The sequence below is a fragment of the Bombina bombina genome, chromosome 5, assembly GCF_027579735.1.
Source record: "Bombina bombina isolate aBomBom1 chromosome 5, aBomBom1.pri, whole genome shotgun sequence".
Classification (NCBI taxonomy): Eukaryota; Metazoa; Chordata; class Amphibia; order Anura; family Bombinatoridae; genus Bombina; species Bombina bombina.
Window position 1 is genome coordinate 609,674,443 of NC_069503.1, and position 16,573 is coordinate 609,691,015.

The window sequence follows — 16,573 nt, forward strand, 5'->3', positions numbered from 1 at the left end:
ACCTGTAAAATAAATCCTAACCTAAGTTACAATTAAACCTAACACTACACTATCAATAAATAAATTAAATAAACTACCTACAATTATCTACAATTAAACCTAACACTACACTATCAATAAATTAATTAAATACAATACCTGCAAATAAATACAATGAAATAAACTAACTAAAGTACAAAAAATAAAAAAGAACTAAGTTACAAAAAATAAAAAAATATTTACAAACATTAGAAAAATATTACAACAATTTTAAACTAATTACACCTACTCTAAGCCCCCTAATAAAATAACAAAGACCCCCAAAATAAAAAAATGCCCTACCCTATTCTAAAATTAAAATAGGAAAGCTCTTTTACCTTACCAGCCCTGAAAAGGGCCCTTTGCGGGGCATGCCCCAAAGAATTCAGCTCTTTTGCCTGTAAAAAAAAACATACAATACCCCCCCAACATTACAACCCACCACCCACATACCCCTAATCTAACCCAAACCCCCCTTAAATAAACCTAACACTAAGCCCCTGAAGATCTCCCTACCTTGTCTTCACCACGCCGGGTTCACCGATCGATCCAGAAGAGCCTCCGATGTCTTGATCCAAGCCCAAGCGGGGGGCTGAAGACATCCATCCTCCAGCTGAAGTCTTGATCCAAGCGGGCAGAAGAGGACATCCGGACCGGCAAACATCTTCATCCAAGCTGCATCTTCTATGTTCTTCCATCCGATGACGACCGGCTGATCTTCAAGACCTCCACCGCGGATCCATCCTCTTCTTCCGATGACTAGACGACGAATGAAGGTTCTTTAAGGGACGTCATCCAAGATGGCGTCCCTCGAATTCCGATTGGCTGATAGGATTCTATCAGCCAATCGGAATTAAGGTAGGAAAATTCTGATTGGCTGATGGAATTAGCCAATCAGATTCAAGTTCAATCCGATTGGCTGATCCGATCAGCCAATCAGATTGAGCTCGCATTCTATTGGCTGATCGGAACAGCCAATAGAATGCGATCTCAATCTGATTGGCTGATTGGATCAGCCAATCGGATTGAACTTGAATCTGATTGGCTGATTCCATCAGCCAATCAGAATTTTCCTACCTTAATTCCGATTGGCTGATAGAATCCTTTCAGCCAATCGGAATTCGAGGGACGCCATCTTGGATGACGTCCCTTAAAGGAACCTTCATTTGTAGTCTAGTCGTCGGAAGAAGAGGATGGATCCGCGGTGGAGGTCTTGAAGATCAGCCGGTCGTCATCGGATGGAAGAACATAGAAGATGCAGCTTGGATGAAGATGTTTGCCGGTCCGGATGTCCTCTTCTGCCCGCTTGGATCAAGACTTCAGCCGGAGGATGGATGTCTTCAGCCCCCCGCTTGGGCTTGGATCAAGACATCGGAGCCTGGACGGATCGCTGATACCCGGGGTGGTGAAGATAAGGTAGGAAGATCTTCAGGGGCTTAGTGTTAGGTTTATTTAAGGGGGGTTTGGGTTAGATTAGGGGTATGTGGGTGGTGGGTTGTAATGTTGGGGGGGGTATTGTATGTTTTTTTTCCAGGCAAAAGAGCTGAATTCTATTTTTTTATTTTTTGTAACTTAGTTCTTTTTTATTTTTTGTACTTTAGTTAGTTTTTTAATTGTATTTAATTGTAGGTATTGTATTTAATTAATTTATTGATAGTGTAGTGTTAGGTTTAATTGTAACTTAGGTTAGGATTTATTTTACAGGTAATTTTGTAATTATTTTAACTAGGTAGCTATTAAATAGTTCTTAACTATTTAATAGCTATTGTACCTGGTTAAAATAATTACAAAGTTGCCTGTAAAATAAATATTAATCCTAAAATAGCTACAATATAATTATAATTTATATTGTAGCTATATTAGGGTTTATTTTACAGGTAAGTATTTAGATTTAAATAGGAATAATTTATTTAATAAGAGTTAATTTATTTCGTTAGATTTAAATTATATTTAACTTAGGGGGGTGTTAGTGTTAGGGTTAGACTTAGCTTTAGGGGTTAATACATTTATTAGAGTAGCGGTGAGATCCGGTCGGCAGATTAGGGGTTAATTATTGTAGGTAGGTGGAGGCGACGTTGGGGGCGGCAGATTAGGGGTTAATAAATATAATATAGGGGTCAGCGGTGTTAGGGGCAGCAGATTAGGGGTACATAGGGATAACGTAGGTTGCAGCGGTGTACGGAGTGGCAGATTAGGGGTTAATAATAATATGCAGGGGTCAGTGATAGTGGGGGTGGCAGATTAGGGGTTAATAAATATAATATAGTGGTCGGCGGTATTAGGGGCAGCAGATTAGGGGTACATAGGGATAACGTAGGTGGCGGCGGTGTGCGGTTGGCAGATTAGGGGTTAATAATTGTAGGTAGGTGGCGGCGACGTTGGGGGCGGCAGATTAGGGGTTAATAAATATTATGTAGGTGTCGGCGGTATTAGGGGCAGCAGATTAGGGGTACATAGGGATAACGTAGGTTGCGACGGTGTACGGAGCGGCAGATTAAGGGTTAAAAAATTTTAATAGAGTGGCGGCGATGTGGGGGGCTTCGGTTTAGGGGTACATAGGTAGTTTATGGGTGTTAGTGTACTATAGAGCACAGTAGTTAAGAGCTTTATAAACCGGCGTTAGCCCAGAAAGCTCTTAGCTACTGACTTTTTTCTGCGGCTGGAGTTTTGTCGTTAGATTTCTAACGCTCACTTCAGCCACGACTCTAAATACCGGCGTTAGAAAGATCCCATTGAAAAGATAGGATACGCAAATGGCGTAGGGGGATCTGCGGTATGGAAAAGTCGCGGCTGCAAAGTGAGCGTTAGACCCTTTCCTGACTGACTCCAAATACCAGCAGTAGCCCAAAACCAGCGTTAGGAGCCTCTAACGCTGGTGATGACAGCTACCGCCAAACTCTAAATATAGCCAAATGGGGGGTGATTCATTTCAATACCCACTGTATGTATGTATGTATATATATATATATATATATATATATATATATATATATATATATATATATATATATATATATATATATATATATATATATATATATATATATATATATATAGCAAATAGAAGACAGCACTCTCTGGTCTTAATATAACAGAAGATTTATTTCAGTGACGTTTCGGGGAATACTCTCCTTCCTCAGGGGTCCGAGGAAGGGGAGTATTCCCCGAAACATCACTGAAATAAATATTCTGTTATATTAAGACCAAAGAGTGCTGTCTTCTATTTACTTTATCATTATACATATTCTAGCACCCTGGCACGGGAGATACTGTTCGTGAGAGTTCACCTGTCTCTTTATTATATATATATATATATATTTACATCTATATACACCCATACACATATTTCAACATACATTGTATATATTATAGCCCTTTCCGTTCAAATACCTTATCATATGCCATACACATTTTAACCCTTATAAAAAAATATTCTGAATAATTTTGTCAGATAGTGTATATATGAGTGTAACAGTTTATTTTAATATTTTTTTGTTGAGTTTGGTGCACTTTTTCTTTTAACAATTAGCTTTTACGCTAAGTCTTAAGTCGTGCTAATCCGACTAGCACAAATTTAGTTTGTGATGGACTGAATGTGTTTAAGTTCAACTTGTAATACACACGTAGGTTAGAGTGGTTGCCATATTGCTTAGAGCATATCACTTGTAATTTAGCCCTATGTGGTTTATCTTCACAAAGTAGTTAAAAACATAGTTAAAATACTACTTAGGAGCCGCAGAACACTGCTTGTCAAGGGCGGAAACTACCCGTCACCAAATCAGCAGCAGTAGCTGCACAGCTGGGTCATGTGAATGAAGCTGCTGATTGAGTCAGTGGAAGATTCAGCTCGGAACCAGCAGTGCTTTGTGGGTCCTGACCAAAACTTAAACTATGTGTTAAACCCTCTTGTGTTGGTCAAACACGTAACGGCTGATTATCTAAACTTTGCCAGATCAGACGTTTTATCACATCGACCCGGGCAGCCCTGGTGGAATTATCTTAAAAAAGGGGCAGTCCCTGTTAGTGGTGATATGTCTACTATTTAAATTAATAGAGATCACTGAAAAGGGAAACTTTGCTGTGTAGGGCGAAGTTAGCAGTGAACAGGGGGCGCACTTCCTGCAGTCAATATAAATAACATTATGCTTCTTTCTGCGTATAGCATCTTACAATTTTCGTATGCATGTTTTTTTCTAATAGGGTTATATGTATTTTGAGTATTTTGTCACAACCCTTCCACTTTACGTTTGTGATAACAAACAGTGAGAATTGTTGGGCGTAAATGTTTACAGAATTTAGTTGGGATTAAAGAGAACATTTCATATAAGCTAATTGAACGCCCATGTCCAGCCCATTTTATCATAAAACAACAATTACACTTTGTATTTTGTACTTATTTATAAGTATGAATATCTATTTGTTTTTTGCACATCCAGTATAATTAAATTTCAATTTACGCTATGTATATTTAATACAATTTATTCCTGAGTAATTTACATACAAATTTAACATTTTGTATAAAATACAATTTTTGTAAAGAATTGTTTTACAATTTATTTTGCACCTTAACAATATATTTTTTCCCTGTGTATTTTTGTGTGAATGGTTACATTTTTTGCTTTGTAACATTTTAAAATTATTAATTGAATTGTGCACTTTTGTAATGTATGCATCTCCTCTGAACACGAAAATTCTCTATACAACCTTTAGCGAGACTCCCTGTTTTCAGGGTAAAAATCGGCTTTATATAATCCCACCAGGAAAATAGAAAGACTGGTGAGCATTCTTATAGAATCTCGCCAGTCCAGAGATCTTTAGATAATCGGACAGTGCTTTGAATATTAGAAACCCACAGCAATGTTTCCTCATTAAAATACAGGTTACTCCCATTGAACACCCTTTAAACTCCCACGAAACACCTATATATTTGTCATGTCTATGATCAATTAAAAAAAAATAAAAAAAACCTTTTCCTATTTAAACTATAGGAGCTGAGGGATTGTAAAGTACAATGTTAGAATATGTATGTAAAATGTAAACGTGATTGTCCTAATCCTCTATTGTGTCCTTACGTGAGTATTTACATGATATTGAGAACACGCATTCTCTATCACAATATTAATATTTCACAATATTGCGATCGTATTTTTCCGTTTGTAATATTCATATTTCATGATATTGAGTTTTAATTATAATATTGTGAACGCACTGTAGCAAACGTGTTCTATATTAATATATATCTATGCATGTAGATATATGTTATTATAGAACACATTTGCTACAGTGCAATCACAATATTATAAGTAAAAGACGATCGTGATCAAATCAGCCAACAGTATGTAAGCATCTCTTATCCTATTTGCTGATTTGAATTTTTCAGCCAATAGGAATGCAAGGGTACCCCATATAAAATGTGTACCTTGCATTCAATCTTCAGTGTGCATCAGGTAATCGCATGAAGAGGACCTCCGTGTCACTGATGACCGCGACCGCTCCGCCTCCGCCGACCACTCCGCCTCCACCCTCCGCCAAGAAGATAGAAGATGGACCCGCGATAGATGAAGATGGAGCTGCCTGGAAGAAGATGGATCGCCGGACTTCAGCAATGGTGAGTACTGATTTTGGGGATAGTGTTAGGTTTTCTTTTATTTTTGGGGTGTTTTTTTTTTTTTTAAGAGTAGGGCTTTTTTTTATTTTTTATGGGCTTTAAAAGAGCTGGTTGCCCTTTTAAGGGCAATGCCCATACAAATGCCCTTTTCGGGCAATGAGTAATTTAGACCTTTTTTAGTTAGGTTTTTTTTATTTTGGGGGTTTGGGGGATTGTAATGTTAGGGGGTAGTTGGTTTATTTTATTTGCAAAAGAGCTGTTAACTTTAGGGCATTGCCCTACAAAAGGCACTTTTATTTAAGGGCTTTTGCTAGTTTATTTAGAGATTGGGGTGTTTTTTTTTAAGAGGGCTATTAGAATAGGAATATTTTTTTATTTTGGATAATTTCATTTGTTATTTTCTGTAATGTTAGCTTTTTTTGTTTTGTGTAATTTTAGAGGTTTTTTGTTTTTGTAATAGTAGGTTTTATTTTTTCTGTAACGTTAGGTTTTATCATTTTTTATAATGTTAGATTTATTATTTTTTGTATTTTTTATTTTTTTACACAAGTAGTGTTAGTTTTATTTTTAGTTTCACAGGTAAGTTTTTTTTAATTTTAAGGTAGTTAGTTTATTGCAACTGTAATTTAAAGTTAGGGTGTGTTAGATTTAAGGTTTAATAGTTTAATTATGGTAGTTGCGATGTGGCGGTATAGGGGTTAATAGGTTTATTTTAGTAGTCGCAATGTGGGGGGATGACGGTTTAGAGCTTAATAGCTTTATTTATTGTTGGCGATGTGGAGGAATGGAGGTTTAGAGGTTAATAGCTTTATTTAGTGTTGGCGATGTGGGAGGACGACGGTTTAGGGGTTATTAGACTAGGGGCTTATGTTAGGGAGTTAGGTTTTTGTAAAGCTTTCTTTTCTCCATAGACTTCAATGGGGAATGCGAAAATGCAATAGCGATTTAGCAATCGCAGGGTTTTTTTTACAAAATTTTTTCCCCATTGTTCTCAATGGGGAATATGTGCACAAGCACGCCAAGTCGGAACATTTATTTTTGTGCGGTATGCAGCTTACAGCACCACTTGTAATGGTGGCGCTATGGAAATAGCGGTACGGCCCCATTTTGCGCAGTGTGTACGCAACGGGTTTTCCGCACAACTTGTAATCTAGGTCTATGGTTGCACTGTTTTGCAGTTGTAACACACACACACAGAATTTACAGTATTTAACTGTTATACAGATTAATATTTATTATCTATTTGCATAAATCTCTTCTGTCACGGTTATAAAAGAATAATTAGTTAAGTCTCACAATTGCAGATCATCTAAACAGAGACATCATTTCCAGAGTACTTTTTTGCTTTGTGGGACAAGAAGAATGTAGCAGGAGAAGCCAAGTTATGTCTGGAAAGACTTGGGTGGGACACTGGAAATTTTTTCTTATCTGAAATAAATAAAAACATCCCAGATTTAAAATATAAACTTTTGCTCATTTCTTGTATTTAGAACTCCTAAATATGGAATGTATCTTAGCTGCATCATTTTATTTATAGGTGGGAAAAAAGAAACCAAAATGAGAAAATGTTGATTTTAACAAAAGCATTTAATTTTTATTTTATGATTAAGAGAGAGCATTCATTTTTTAACAACTTTCCAATTTACTTCTATTAGCAATTTATCTTCATTCTCTGGGTATCCTTTATTGAAGGAGCATTATTACACTACTGGGAGCTAGCTGAACACCTATGTAACCAATGACAAGAGGCTAATATTTGCAGCCAAATATCAGCAGCTAGCTCCCAGCTCTTAAGCCTACATAGGTATGCTTTTAAACAAAGTATAACAACAGAACAAAGCAAATTAATTAATTGAAGTAATTTGGAAAGTTGTTTAAATTGTATGTTCTATCTGAATCATGAAATAAATATTTTGGTTTCATGTCCCTTTTAAAAAGTTTACTCAAAACGTTTAATTCTAGACTTAATTACTTATTAATATAGTCTGCATAGTCTGTTTTTTTTAACAGTTATCAAAACCAAATTGCAAGTTTACTTAGAGAAACTATTGACAGTTATTGACAGGGAAATGAAACTCCAACATTTTCTTTCATGATTTGGGCAGAAAATACAATTTTAAACAACTTCCCATTTTACTTCCATTACCCTTTGTTGAAGGAGCAGGAACATCACTGGGAGTTAGCTGAACACATAGGATGAGCCAATGACAAGAGCAGTCACTAGTCACCAGCTAACTCCCAGTAGTGCATTGTTGCTCCTAGGCCCATCTAATGCTTTTCAACAAAGACTTCCAAGAGAACAAAGCAAATTAGATAATAGGAATACATTAGAAAGTTTGTTAAAATGTTATGCTCTATCTGACAAGAGATGTGCATTCATTTTCGGACAAATGCAGAATCGTCATGAAAATCCAAATGAATGTACCAACAAAAATATAGAAAATGAAAAAAATACTGAGGAAAATTGTCAGTATTCATTTGTTAACTTTAATTTTTTAAGGGGTTAATACTTACCTTAGCACGCTCTTCATGCTCTTCAGAGCACATACAGGTAAGTATTGTAGCTACAGGTTAACTTTTCACCTGTATCTTTGAAACATTAACATTTGTTTTAACAAAAAATGTTTAAAGAAAATTCAGTATTCATTTTGTTTAAAAACTAAATGAATACGGAACAGTGCAGCAACGGAATATTCCTGACTGCACAGGTCTTCTGCTGACTGTTGGTATGTGATAAAGACCTTTGCAGCCTTCTTAAACCAGAGTGCACTACACTGCAGGTGCTTTATTGGTGTTTTATTATTATTGCTGTAGACAAGGCTTGCCACTGTAATTTTGATAGGATTGTGGGGCGCGATCAAATATACGGCGCAGGTTTCAGCGCAAGCGTGGGAACCTGCGCTGCCCGTAATTTCACCTCGCACATCGGGGTATTACATAAACCCCAGCGGCAGTTCATAAAGTGCCGTAAGTCGGATAAACTAGCGATGTCCAGAAATGAGCGTAAATATAAATGTCTGGAGTCGCCAGTGACTTACGGCACTTTAGAAACTGCCGGCATCTAAGAAAAGTAAAGAAAATAACAAATCTCCCGTAAAAGTCTAACACGCCTCCCAAAAATAAGCCTGACACGTAAAACCCCTATATCCGCAATCCCCCCCTCTCATTACTAATATTAAGGCCTAGATTTGGAGTTCGGCGGTAAAAGGGCTACTAACGCTCCGCGGGCTTTTTTCTGGCCGCACCATAAATTTAACTCTGGTATCGAGAGTTTAAACAAATGCTGCGTTATTCTCCAAAAAAGGAGCGTAGAGCATTTTTACCGCAAATGCAACTCTCGATACCAGAGTTGCTTACGGACGCGGCCGGCCTCAAAAACGTGCTCGTGCACGATTCCCCCATAGGAAACAATGGGGCTGTTTGAGCTGAAAAAAAACCTAACACCTGCAAAAAAGCAGCGTTCAGCTCCTAACGCAGCCCCATTGTTTCCTATGGGGAAACACTTCCTACGTCTGCACCTAACACTCTAACATGTACCCCGAGTCTAAACACCCCTACCCTTACACTTATTAACCCCTAATCTGCCGCCCCCGCTATCGCTGACCCCTGCATATTTTTTTAAACCCCTAATCTGCCGCTCCGTAAACCGCCGCAACCTACGTTATCCCTATGTACCCCTAATCTGCTGCCCTAACATCGCCGACCCCTATATTATATTTATTAACCCCTAATCTGCCCCCCTCAACGTCGCCGACACCTGCCTACACTTATTAACCCCTAATCTGCCGAGCGGACCTGAGCGCTACTATAATAAAGTTATTAACCCCTAATCCGCCTCACTAACCCTATCATAAATAGTATTAACCCCTAATCTGCCCTCCCTAACATCGCCGACACCTAACTTCAATTATTAACCCCTAATCTGCCGACCGGAGCTCACCGCTATTCTAATAAATGTATTAACCCCTAAAGCTAAGTCTAACCCTAACACTAACACCCCCCTAAGTTAAATATAATTTTTATCTAACGAAATAAATTAACTCTTATTAAATAAATGATTCCTATTTAAAGCTAAATACTTACCTGTAAAATACATCCTAATATAGCTACAATATAAATTATAATTATATTATAGCTATTTTAGGATTAATATTTATTTTACAGGTAACTTTGTAATTATTTTAACCAGGTACAATAGCTATTAAATAGTTAAGAACTATTTAATAGTTACCTAGTTAAAATAATAACAAAATTACCTGTAAAATAAGTCCTAACCTAAGATATAATTAAACCTAACACTACCCTATCAATAAAATAATTAAATAAACTACCTACAATTACCTACAATTAACCTAACACTACACTATCAATAAATTAATTAAATACAATTCCTACAAATAAATACAATTAAATAAACTAGCTAAAGTACAAAAAATAAAAAAGATCTAAGTTACAGAAAATAAAAAAATATTTACAAACATAATAAAAATATTACAACAATTTTAAACTAATTACACCTACTCTAAGCCCCCTAATAAAATAACAAAGCCCCCCAAAATAAAAAATTCCCTACCCTATTCTAAATTAAAAAAGTTACAAGCTCTTTTACCTTACCAGCCCTGAACAGGGCCCTTTGCGGGGCATGCCCCAAGAATTTCAGCTCTTTTGCCTGTAAAAGAATAAATACAATACCCCCCCCCCCCAACATTACAACCCACCACCCACATACCCCTAATCTAACCCAAACCCCCCTTAAATAAACCTAACACTAAGCCCCTGAAGATCTTCCTACCTTGTCTTCACCATACCAGGTTCACCGATCCGTCCTGAAGAGCTCCTCCGATGTCCTGATCCAAGCCCAAGCGGGGGCTGAAGAGGTCCATGATCCGGTCAAAGTCTTCATCCAAGCGGGGCAGAAGAGGATCTTCCATCCGATTGAAGTCATCATCCAGGCGGCATCTTCTATGGTCTTCCATCCGGAGCGAAGCGGCAGGATCCTGAAGACCTCCAGCGCGGAACATCCATCCGGACCGACGACTGAACGACGAATGACTGTTCCTTTAAGGGACGTCATCCAAGATGGCGTCCCTCGAATTCCGATTGGCTGATAGGATTCTATCAGCCAATCGGAATTAAGGTATGAATTTTCTGATTGGCTGATGGAATCAGCCAATCAGAATCAAGTTCAATCCGATTGGCTGATCCAATCAGCCAATCAGATTGAGCTCGCATTCTATTGGCTGATCGGAACAGCCAATAGAATGCGAGCTCAATCTGATTGGCTGATTGGATCAGCCAATCGGATTGAACTTGATTCTGATTGGCTGATTCCATCAGCCAATCAGAAAATTCATACCTTAATTCCGATTGGCTGATAGAATCCTATCAGCCAATCGGAATTCGAGGGACGCCATCTTGGATGACGTCCCTTAAAGGAACAGTCATTCGTCGTTCAGTCGTCGGTCCGGATGGATGTTCCGCGCTGGAGGTCTTCAGGATCCTGCCGCTTCGCTCCGGATGGAAGACCATAGAAGATGCCGCCTAGATGATGACTTCAATCGGATGGAAGATCCTCTTCTGCCCCGCTTGGATGAAGACTTTGACCGGATCATGGACCTCTTCAGCCCCCGCTTGGGCTTGGATCAGGACATCGGAGGAGCTCTTCAGGACGGATCGGTGAACCTGGTATGGTGAAGACAAGGTAGGAAGATCTTCAGGGGCTTAGTGTTAGGTTTATTTAAGGGGGGTTTGGGTTAGATTAGGGGTATGTGGGTGGTGGGTTGTAATGTTGGGGGGGGGGTATTGTATTTATTCTTTTACAGGCAAAAGAGCTGAAATTCTTGGGGCATGCCCCGCAAAGGGCCCTGTTCAGGGCTGGTAAGGTAAAAGAGCTTGTAACTTTTTTAATTTAGAATAGGGTAGGGAATTTTTTATTTTGGGGGGCATTGTTATTTTATTAGGGGGCTTAGAGTAGGTGTAATTAGTTTAAAAATGTTGTAATATTTTTATTATGTTTGTAAATATTTTTTTATTTTCTGTAACTTAGATCTTTTTTATTTTTTGTACTTTAGCTAGTTTATTTAATTGTATTTATTTGTAGGAATTGTATTTAATTAATTTATTGATAGTGTAGTGTTAGGTTAATTGTAGGTAATTGTAGGTAGTTTATTTAATTATTTTATTGATAGGGTAGTATTAGGTTTAATTATATCTTAGGTTAGGACTTATTTTACAGGTAATTTTGTTATTATTTTAACTAGGTAACTATTAAATAGTTCTTAACTATTTAATAGCTATTGTACCTGGTTAAAATAATTACAAAGTTGCCTGTAAAATAAATATTAATCCTAAAATAGCTACAATATAATTATAATTTATATTGTAGCTATATTAGGATGTATTTTACAGGTAAGTATTTAGCTTTAAATAGGAATCATTTATTTAATAAGAGTTAATTTATTTCGTTAGATAAAAATTATATTTAACTTAGGGGGGTGTTAGTGTTAGGGTTAGACTTAGCTTTAGGGGTTAATACATTTATTAGAATAGCGGTGAGCTCCGGTCGGCAGATTAGGGGTTAATAATTGAAGTTAGGTGTCGGCGATGTTAGGGAGGGCAGATTAGGGGTTAATACTATTTATGATAGGGTTAGTGAGGCGGGTTAGGGGTTCATAACTTTATTATAGTAGCGCTCAGGTCCGCTCGGCAGATTAGGGGTTAATAAGTGTAGGCAGGTGTCGGCGACGTTGAGGGGGGCAGATTAGGGGTTAATAAATATAATATAGGGGTCGGCGATGTTAGGGGTAGCAGATTAGGGGTACATAGGGATAACGTAGGTGGCGGCGATTTGCGGTCGGAAGATTAGGGGTTAATTATTTTAAGTTGCTTGCGGCGACGTTGCGGGGGTCAAGTTAGGGGTTAAGAAATATAATATAGGGGTCGGCGGGGTTAGGGGCAGCAGATTAGGGGTACATAAGTATAACGTAGGTGGCGGTCGGCAGATTAGGGGTTAAAAATTTAAATAGAGTGGCGGCGATGTGGGGGGACCTCGGTTTAGGGGTACATAGGTAGTTTATGGGTGTTAGTGTACTTTAGGGTACAGTAGTTAAGAGCTTTATAAACCGGCGTTAGCCAGAAAGCTCTTAACTCCTGCTATTTTCAGGCGTCTGGAATTTTGACGTTAGAGCTCTAACGCTCACTTCAGAAACGACTCTAAATACCAGCGTTAGAAAGATCCCATTGAAAAGATAGGCTACGCAAATGGCGTAGGGGGATCTGCGGTATGGAAAAGTCGCGGCTGAAAAGTGAGCGTTAGACCCTTTAATCACTGACTCCAAATACCAGCGGGCGGCCAAAACCAGCGTTAGGAGCCTCTAACGCTGGTTTTGACGGCTACCGCCGAACTCCAAATCTAGGCCTAAATGTATTAACCCCTATATCAGCCATCAAACCCACACCGCAAGTAATAACTAAATTATTAACCCCTAAACAACGCAATTAACCTATTCAAGTATTAACCCCTAAACCGCCATAGCCCACATAGCCTATTAAATGTATTAACCCCTAATCTGCCGCCGCCAATGTCGCCGCCACTATAATAAAGTTATTAACCCCTAAACCTAAGTCTAACCCTAACCTGATGCAATCAGCCAATAGGATTGAGCTCTCATTCTATTGGCTGATTGGAACAGCCAATAGAATGTGAGGTCAATCCTATTGGCTGATTGGATCAGCCAATCGGATTGAACTTCAATCCTATTGACTGATTGCATCAGCCAATAGGATTTTTCCTACCTTAATTCCGATTGGCTGATAGAATTCTATCAGCCAATCGGAAATGAAGGGACGCCATCTTGGATGATGTCATTTAAAGGAACATTCTTCAGTTGGACGTCGAACGAAGAGGATGCTCCGCGTCGGATGTCTTCAAGATGGAGCCGCTCCTTGTCGGATGGAAGAAGATAGAAGATGCCGCTTGGATGAAGTCTTCTGCCAGGCTGGGTGAAGACGTCTCAAGGTAGGTTGATCTCCAAGGGGTTAGTGTTAGGTTTTTTTAAGGGGGGATTGGGTGGGTTTTAGAGTAAGGTTGGGTGTGTGGGTGGTGGGATTTAATGTTATATATCTTTTTTTACAGGTAAAAGAGCTGATTACTTTGGGGCAATGCCCCGCAAAAAGCCCTTTTAAGGGCTATTTGTAATTTAGTATAGGGTAGGGAATTTTATTATTTTGGGGGGATTTTTTATTTTATTAGAGGGCTTAGATTAGGTGTAATTAGTTTATTTTATTTAATTGTATTTAATTTTAGGTAATTGTAGTTAATTAATTTAATTTAATTTATTTAATGATAGTGTAGTGTTAGGTGTAATTGTAACTTAGGTTAGGATTTATTTTACAGGTAAATTTGTCTTTATTTTAACTAGGTAGTTATTAAATAGTTAATAACTATTTAATAACTTTTGTAGCTATTTAAAATAAATACAAAGTTGCCTGTAAAATAAAAATAAATCCTAAAATAGCTACAATGTAACTATTAGTTATATTGTAGCTAGCTTAGGGTTTATTTTATAGGTAAGTATTTAGTTTTAAATAGGAATAATTTAGTTAATAATATTAATTTTATTTAGATTTATTTAAATAATATTTAAGTTAGGGGGGTGTTAGGGTTAGACTTAGGTTTAGGGGTTAATTAGTTTATTATAGTGGTGGCGACGTTGGCGGTGGCAGATTAGGGGTTAATACATTTAATAGGCTATGTGGGCTATGGCGGTTTTATTGGTTAATACTTGAATAGGTTTATTGCGTTGCGGGTTAATGGTGGATATAGGGGTTAATAGACTTTATTAGTTATTGCGGTGGGGGATTGCGGTTGACAGGTAGATAGACATTGCACATGCGTTAGGTGTTAGTTTATGTTTTCAGGCATTTTCGGGAGTTACAATGCCTGCTACGGCTGCCTTTTATGGCGAGGTAAAAATGGAGTAAGATTTCTCCATTTTCGCCACGTAAGGCCTTGTGCTGGATATTGGATACCGATTTACGACGCAGTCTCATGTTAGCCTATGGGAGTAATAATTGCGAGCGACTGGTGAAATATACGCACATAACTTGTATGCTACGCCGTATATGTAATACCAAAATCGCGTAAAAACTGGCGGCGGAGGATTTTGAGGGCAACGCTGCATATGTAATGGAGGCCGCGAAGTCTGCAGCGTGAACTTTCAATTGTCAGAACTAAATTAAAGGGACATGATACCCAAATGTTGAAACACTTGAAAGTGATGCAGCATAGCTGTAAAAAACTGACTAGAAAATATCACCTGAACATCTCTATGTAAAAAAGAAAGATATTTTACCTCAAAATGTCCACACCCCATTGTAAAGGACTTTAAGCAGCAAATCAGTATGCCTGTCCCAGGAACTGCAAGGGAGCATGCCTCATGAGAGTTAAAAGGACATTAAACACTTTGAGATGGTAATATAAAATGATAAATTGTAGATATAAAAAATACTCTGCAGTGTACTTTCATTACTTATTTTGTCCCCTTTTTCTGTAATTCCATTCTGAAATTGTGAACTTTTCTGTTCCTGTTAGAAATGGAAGTGCAGAACACTGTTATATTCAACACAGTCATTGGCTGCACACTCTAGTGACTTATTTATAACTGTCCCTAATTGGCCACAGCAGAGAAGGTAACCTAAGTTACAACATGGCAGCTCCCATTGTTTTATAGACACTAAAATGTTACACTTATTTTGTCAATATTTAAACAGCTAATGAAACTTTAAAAAATACATCTACATGTTATTCTCAGGCTAATCTTTTCTTTAAATGCATCATTCTATCTAGCATTTATTTACTGTTTAATATCCGTTTAAGTGAAATCTCATGAGATCACAGTAAAAGAGTTCATTACCTCAGCACCACTGATTGGCTGCTGTTCATTTCTTCCTCTTTTTTTTACCTGCAGCTGGGCAGTAACTGACAGATAACTTTTTACTAAGGGCTTGTTTCCACTGAGCCGTAATTAGGTTTGCGTGCGCTCGCAAACCGATAAATATGCTGTTGGAAGCAGGGCCGTCTTTAACACAGGGCAAAAAAATAATAAACAAATTACAAGATTTTTAAACTAATTACACCTAATCTAATCCCCCTAACAAAATAAAAAAGCCCCCCCCCCCAAATAAAAAAGCCCTACCCTACACTAAATTACAAATAGCCCTTAAAATGGTGTTTTGCGTGACATCCGTGATTTGTAATTTATTTTACAGGTAAAAGAGCTGATTACTTTGGGGCAATGCCCCGCAAAAGGCCCTTTTAAGGGCTATTTGTAATTTACTGTAGGGTAGGGCTTTTTTTATTTTGGGGGGCTTTTTTATTTTGTTAAGGGGATTAGATTAGGTGCAATTAGTTTAAAAATCTTGTAATTTGTTTATTATTTTCTGTCATTTAGTGTGTTTATTTAATTGTATTTAATTTAGGGAATTCATTTAATTATAGTGTAGTGTTAGGTGTTATTGTAGCTTAGGTTAGGTTTTATTTTACAGGTACTTTTATATTTATTTTAGCTAGGTAGCTATTAAATAGTTAATAACTATTTAGTAACTATTCTACCTAGTTAAAATAAATACAAATTTGCCTGTAAAATAAAAATAAACCCTAAACTAGTAACAATGTAATTATTAGTTATATTGTAGCTAGCTTAGGGTTTATTTTATAGGTAAGTATTTAGTTTTAAATAGGAATAATTTAGTTAATTATAGTAATTTTATTTAGATTTATTTAAATTATATTTAAGTTAGGGGGGTTAGGGTTAGACTTAGGTTTAGGGGTTAATATGTTTATTATAGTGGCGGTGATGTTGGGGGTGGCAGATTAGGGGTTAATAAGTGTAGGTAGGTTGCGTCGACATTTGGTGGCAGCAGATTAGGGGTTAATAAATATTTAAT